Genomic DNA, 6,908 nt, shown 5'->3' with positions numbered 1-6,908 from the left:
ACTCTTTCAATAAAATGACGGCGCTGATAGTTCTACAGAGAATTACTGTAATTTTACAGGCATTTACCAGATTATTACAGTCAAACTCTTTCAATAAAATGACGGCACTGATAGTTCTACAGAGAATTACTGTAATTTTACAGGCATTTACCAGATTATTACAGTCAAACTCTTTCAATAAAATGACGGCACTGATAGTTCTACAGAGAATTACTGTTATTTTACAGGCATTTACCAGATTATTACAGTCAAACTCTTTCAATAAAATGACGGCGCTGATAGTTCTACACAGAATTACTGTAATTTTACAGGCATTTACCAGATTATTACAGTCAAACTCTTTCAATAAAATGACGGTAATGGTAGTTCTACAGAAAATTACTGTTATTTTACAAGCATTTTCCAGATTATTACAGTCAAACTCTTTCAATAAAATGACGGTAATGGTAGTTCTACAGAAAATTACTGTTATTTTACAAGCATTTTCCAGATTATTACAGTCAAACTCTTTAAATAAAATGCAAAGACGTGATAAAGATTTAAAATTATTTATTTTATTTTGGCAGATAAAATAAGTCTGAAAACAGTATAAAAAGAATTCAAATCAACTCAAACTCTGATTTGCAGCATTTGTTTACACAATTTAATAGTGTTTAAATTATGTAAAACAATCTAAATAAAATGGAATGATTCCATCATTAAATTATTGATATTGATATAAATAAAATACAACATTTAAACTACTTCAGTACCGGTAATTAACAATAGTTTTATCAAATTCTCAAACTTTAGGATTATGGCTATACAAGACTGTGTAACACTTTACAAAATGTACAACGTTTATTAAAATTATACAGCATTTATTTATTAAATGTTAAAGGGTTAGTGAAAATAATGTAACTTATTCCTCACCCTCATGCCGTTCCACACCCATAAGACCTTCGTTCATCTTTGGAACACAAATTAAGATATTTGTGTTGAATCCGATGGCTCAGTGAGGCCTCCATAACCAGCAATGACATTTCCTCTCTCAAGATCCATTAATGTACTAAAAACATATTTAAATCGGTTCATGTGAGTACAGTGGTTCAATATTAATATTATAAAATGATGAGAATATTTTTGGTGCTCCAAAAAAAACGAAATAACGACTTATATAGTGATGCCCGATTTCAAAACAAGAAGCTTTGGAGCATTATAGATCAGTGTGTCAAATCAGCAGTTCGGAGAGCCAAAGTCACATGATTTCAGCAGTTTGGCGGTTTTACACGCGATCAGCGTGTCAAGCTTCTTAAGCTTCAGGAAGCAGTTTTGAAATCGGTCAGTTTTTTTTGGCACACAAAAAATATTCTTGTCATTTTATAATATTAATATTGAACCACTGTACACACATGAACTAATTTAAATATGTTTTTAGTACATTAATGGATCTTGAGAAACGAAATGTCATTGCTGGCTATGCAAGCCTCACTGAGCCATCGGATTTCAACACAAATGAGGGGGGTACAATCCACAAACCGTCTCTAACTCAAAATATCTGATTACAAATATAACAGTCTTTTATTCAGAATTCTAACAAGCGTTTTAAGAAGTAACAAAAAAAAAAAAGATCCATGATTTGTTACCAGAAGATAAAGCAGATAAAGAACAATCCTTCAAAATACCAGTAATCAGCAGGGTCCTTGGTGCATCTGGGAAGAAAAAAAGAACACTATGATTCTCTGAAAAGTCTTAAAAAAAAAAAAAAAGATTTTAAATAAATGTTTTTTTTTTTTTTTTAAATTATTTTTTACTTTAAACAAGCTCAATTTAATGTAATTAAAGTTTTCTTTTTGTCTTCTGTTTCATCTGGTAGGGTCTGGTAGCTGAGGGTCTTTCCCTCAATATTTTTAAGGGAATTAAATATAGGATTAATGACGGCATATTTTTTAACTAACTAAAAAGACATGAAAATACTTGAGATGGTTTACCACCCAAAAATGGAAATTCTGTCATCGTTAACTCATCCTCATGTCGTTTCAAACCTGTATAATTATTTCTTGATATATTTTGAGGAATGTTGGCAACCAAACTGCTTTCCTTTGTATGGAGAAAAAAAAAAAAACACTGAAAACAAATTGATCAAAATAAAGAAAGTCATACATGTTTGGAACAACATGAGGGTGAGTAAGTGATTGATAGACTTTTAATTTTGGTGTCAACTATCCCTTCAGTTTGTGTGTAGAATTTCCTGCAGAGTGTAGCTCTAAACATCTGCCTGGAATGTTCTGGTAGTCCTGAAAACCTTGATTAGGTGGTTCAGATGAGTTTAATTAGGCAAATTCAATTAAAAAATGACAAGGTTTTTAAAAAATATATATGCTTTATAAGGGGACGTTTACACAACTCGTTTTGGACATTCATTTACACAACAATGGAGTTCTGGTGGCCTGAAAACACAATGTTTTTGAAAACAATACCGTTATCTCTGTGTAAACTTAATGGTGATGGACACATATGCGCATTACATGTTTAGTTTATAGGTATGCGTGTTTGAATGCATATGTGCGCAGACAAGGTAGGTCTGCGCACATATGCATTCTTTACCAATGGAATTGCCAAATCACTTGTCTAGAATGTATTAATACAGAGTTATTTAGTTGTTTTCGTAGAATTGTGCAAACAGGGATTTTTCAATAAATTATTGTCATTTGTATAACATTTTTTTAACAAACACGTCAGTATACACATCATGACAATAATCCAAGAGAATTGTGAAGCTCACATGATAAGATAACTTATTATTATTATGTAGTTTCTGAAGCATGCTTTAGTATAATGCAAGTTTATATTCAGATTTATTTTTCTAAGCACATTTTACCAATTCAAATCCAAAATTATAAGTGATATATTTTTTTTAAGAAAGGCTCGGAGTGAAAAATGTCTTGTATTCAGGTGTGCATCATTATTACACAGGTTTTCATTTATAGATAAACTGGGCAAAAAAAAAGGATTTAACTTAGACTGGAACGTCCTTTTTTAAAATACCCATGAGAAAGATGCAATACTAGAAATTGCACAATTAAGGCATGCCCATTGGACAGCAAAACATCGATTCAGCAAAAAAAACAGGTGAAGAAATAAATTAACTTCTAAAACAAATATGAATTAAGGTGAATTAGTTGTGAACCATCAGGAACCCTTTAGTCTCCAGAACCACAGGACCAGACACCACCAGAACTGCAACCTACATAGTCTCCAGAAGTGCAAGGTGTCAGGATATCAGACTTTTAAGAACCCTGAAATATGACCCCCACTTAATAAGAATCACAAGAGTCACTCTCAATCTGTCTATTATGTATGTCTTCATGTTTGATTCTTATTAAATGGTGTTTTTTAGGATTCTTTACCTAACTGAAGTGTCTGAGATGTCAGGACACCTTGCACTTCAGGAGACTCCAGGTAGGTTGCAGTTCTGGAAAATCGGCCTGTTTTTGTATGACCCTGCTGAATCAATAAGCATTTTGCTGTCCAATGGTCACACCTTAATTTTGATTATTGCATTAGTATTGCATCATTCCATTTTAATAATTTTTGACTCTTCAGTCTGAGTTAAATCTCTTTTTTAGCCCATTTTACCTTTTTCACTTTCAGCCTTCTTTAATTATACATCCCTTATAAATGATTTAATAAATTAATAGTAGTTATCAAGATTAATATGGTGTGGAATCATAGAATGTAAAAAAGATGGACAACAAGTCAGTTTTTAGGACTTGTGTGGCACACTTGTGTGAAATGGGTAAAATGTGCTTGGAAAAAAATAAGATCAGAATATCACCTTGTGTAATTATGCACACACTGTAGGCCTATATGGACTCACAAAGATTAATCACTTTTCCAACAATCTGTGGAAAGCTGGGATGGCATGATGGAGGGAAAATAGAGCATTTTGGAGTGCATTATACCTTTATGGTCTATGGTTTTATATACTGCATTGATACTTACTAGTGATGTACTTGTTTCTCTGTTGGTACCTGTTCTGCCCTGTAAACATTGTTCCGATGCTTGATCTAAAGAAAAGGAAAATAAAATAAAAAAAAGTTAAAATGAGCTTTATCTACTTTTAAAGTTTTATCATTAGCAGTTATCACAGTTGGAAAAGGAAATGTCAAAAATACTTGGAAAGAAACAGGCAGTCAAACATAATTTTAATCTCTCAAAGACAAGCACAAGCTTCATCATATTTTTATGTTGCTAAAAAAAAAAAAAAAAAAAATATACATACATACATACATATATATATATATATAAGAAAGCCGTACACACTGTGGATACTATATATATATATATATATATATATATATATATATAGTGAAAATTGAAGTGAGCAGCAAGTAACCATTTTGTCCTCAAAGTTGATGTGTTAGAAGCCGGAAAAATGGGCAAGCGTAAGGATTTGAGCGAGTTTGACAAGGGCCAAATTGTGATGGCTAGACGACTGGGTCAGAGCATCTCCAAAACTGCAGCTCTTGTGGGCTGTTCCCGGTCTGCAGTGGTCAGGATCTATCAAAAGTGCTCCAAGGAAGGAACAGAGGAGAACCGGCCACAGGCTCATGGCACAGGCTCATTGATGCACGTGGGGAGCGAAGGCTGGCCCGTGTGGTCCGATCAAACAGACGAGCTACTGGAGCTCAAACTGCTCCAGAAGTTAATGCTGGTTCTGATAGAAAGGTGTCAGAATACACAGAGCATCGCAGTTTGTTGCGTATGGGCGGCATAGCCGCTGACCAGTCAGGGTGCCCATGCTGACCCCTGACCCCGCCGAAAGCACCAACAGTGGCACGCGAGCATCAGAACTGGACCACGGAGCAATGGAAGAAGGTGGCCTGGTCTGAGGAATCACGTGTTCTTTTACATCACGTGGATGGCCAGGTGTGTCGCTTACCTGGGAAACACATGGCACCAGAAGAAGGCGAGCCGGCGGAGGCAGTGTGATGCTTTGGGCAATGTTCTACTGGGAAACCTTGGGGCCTGCCATCCATGTGGATGTTACTTTAACACGTCCCACCTACCTAAGCATTGTTGCAGACTATTTTACACCCTTTCATGGAAACCCTTTCCTTGGTGGCTGTGGTCTCTTTCAGCAGGATAATGTGCCCTGCCACAAAGCGAAGTGGTTCAGGAATGGTTTGAGGAGCACAGCAACGGGTTTGAGGTGTTGACTTGGCCTCCAAACTCCCCAAATCTCAATGGCAAATCAGCATATTTTAATTATGTGACACTGAAGACTGGAGTAATGATGCCATGCAATGTGCTTATTTCGAAGTTCAACAAAATTCATAGTTAATGATTTTAACCAGAATTCATAATAATACTAAATAACTGAACAACATCCTTGAATATTTTGTGGGAGTGACACCCCTAGTGTAACAAATCTTAGCGGCCAGCATGATGTAATAGTCATAGAGAATAGGGATTCATATTCAGGTTGTGCCAGAGGCACTATGTGCATTTTTATATTTGAATGGAGGGGTTTAAAGGGATAGTTCACCCAGAAATGAAAATTAGCCCATAATTTACTCACCCTCAAATCATCCTAGGAAGTATATGATTCTTCTTCCAGACGAATACAATTATATTACAAAAGAAAAAGAATGTCATATACACCTAGGATGATTTGAGGGTTAGTAAATGATGGGCTAATTTTCATTTTTGGGTGAACTATCCCTTTAACACTTATAATTTGGCAACTCTGGGTTCATTGGGGGTCATTCCTATGTTCCCCACGTTTATATGGCACATAAGGGAAACATGACTATGATCTCCAAAAGATATAAAGTATGCTCTAATGACTCCAAGATTGGAAACAAGACCCTAAAAACATAGCTCACCCAAAAATGAGAATTCTCTTATCATTTACTCACACATGTTGTCTAAACCTGAATTAACGTTACATGTGAAACGTTACTTCTGTTTTCATGTGTTGTCTCCCACACGAATGACCTTCATATCTTCAACAAATGAAATTAAATATTAACATAACGACAAACTTCCAATAAAATGACTAACGTTACTACTGTGCATATCAGTAACGTTAACGTTATCAATTCACTGTCTTCGTGTTAGTATTACAATACTTACCACCCCTGAAGATCGTGAGGCTGGATTTTCTTCCCAAAATTTCTGGTTCATGAGGGAAACAAACACACAACAATATTAGCTATTTAACTTACTTACTAACAGAGGTATTTTCAAAAGTCAGTTCACTCAATCCAAAGCTTCTATATTGATTTTTTTTTATCTCAAACCTAGCTTATAATATTAACACATGCAAACAACGACAATAACGATAGCTGGTAGTTAATGATTACAGTATGCAACTTACTAATGTCGTTATTGGGGTAATCGCGATTTGATTATCACTTAAACATTTATATCTTGATGTAACAGAAGATTTTAAAAAATAAAAATAAAACTAACGTTAGTTAACTTACCTTCTGCAGTTCCAATATGTCCGTTACGTTGGTAAAAGTTGCCCATATGAATTTTTTTCTTTTTTCTTTCTTCTTTTGTCCTCCATTAACATCCCGCAACTTAAATTCGCCCAAAATATAAAACATTTTTTAAAAAAATAACCAAGTAGAAATCCATGTAAAACCGAACAGAACCGAAGTTAGCTACTGCATTACAGATGCCCGAGCGCACACACTCACTCTACAACAAACGTATAATTCAAATTTGACCTGTAAAAGGCGCGCGCATTTGTCATTGGCCAGTATACCGGATGACAGTCAGAATAACCAATCATGCTCAAAGCAATACAGAGAGACAATGAATTAATGAATTGTTTAAATTGTGTGTGTGTGTATATATATATATATATATATATATATATATATATATATATATATATATATATATATATATAT

The 6,908-nt window shown here is 34.5% G+C and overlaps 1 long non-coding RNA gene across 1 annotated transcript; it reads right to left on the bottom strand.

Annotated features, from left to right (window-relative positions):
• Window positions 1–1,421: 1,421 nt before the first annotated feature.
• Window positions 1,422–6,664, bottom strand: LOC137084965 (uncharacterized). Its single transcript, XR_010906858.1, has 4 exons — window positions 6,474–6,664; window positions 6,121–6,162; window positions 3,985–4,049; window positions 1,422–1,691 (listed from the first exon to the last, which is right to left on the bottom strand). It is a non-coding gene; the product is annotated as an uncharacterized lncRNA (long non-coding RNA).
• Between the last annotated feature and the right edge of the window lie 244 nt (window positions 6,665–6,908).

Source organism: Pseudorasbora parva, chromosome 8 (assembly GCF_024679245.1).
Source record: "Pseudorasbora parva isolate DD20220531a chromosome 8, ASM2467924v1, whole genome shotgun sequence".
In the NCBI taxonomy this organism is placed as follows: Eukaryota; Metazoa; Chordata; class Actinopteri; order Cypriniformes; family Gobionidae; genus Pseudorasbora; species Pseudorasbora parva.
The sequence above is the reverse complement of the archived record's forward strand: the minus strand, read 5'-3'. Positions and strand labels throughout refer to the sequence as shown.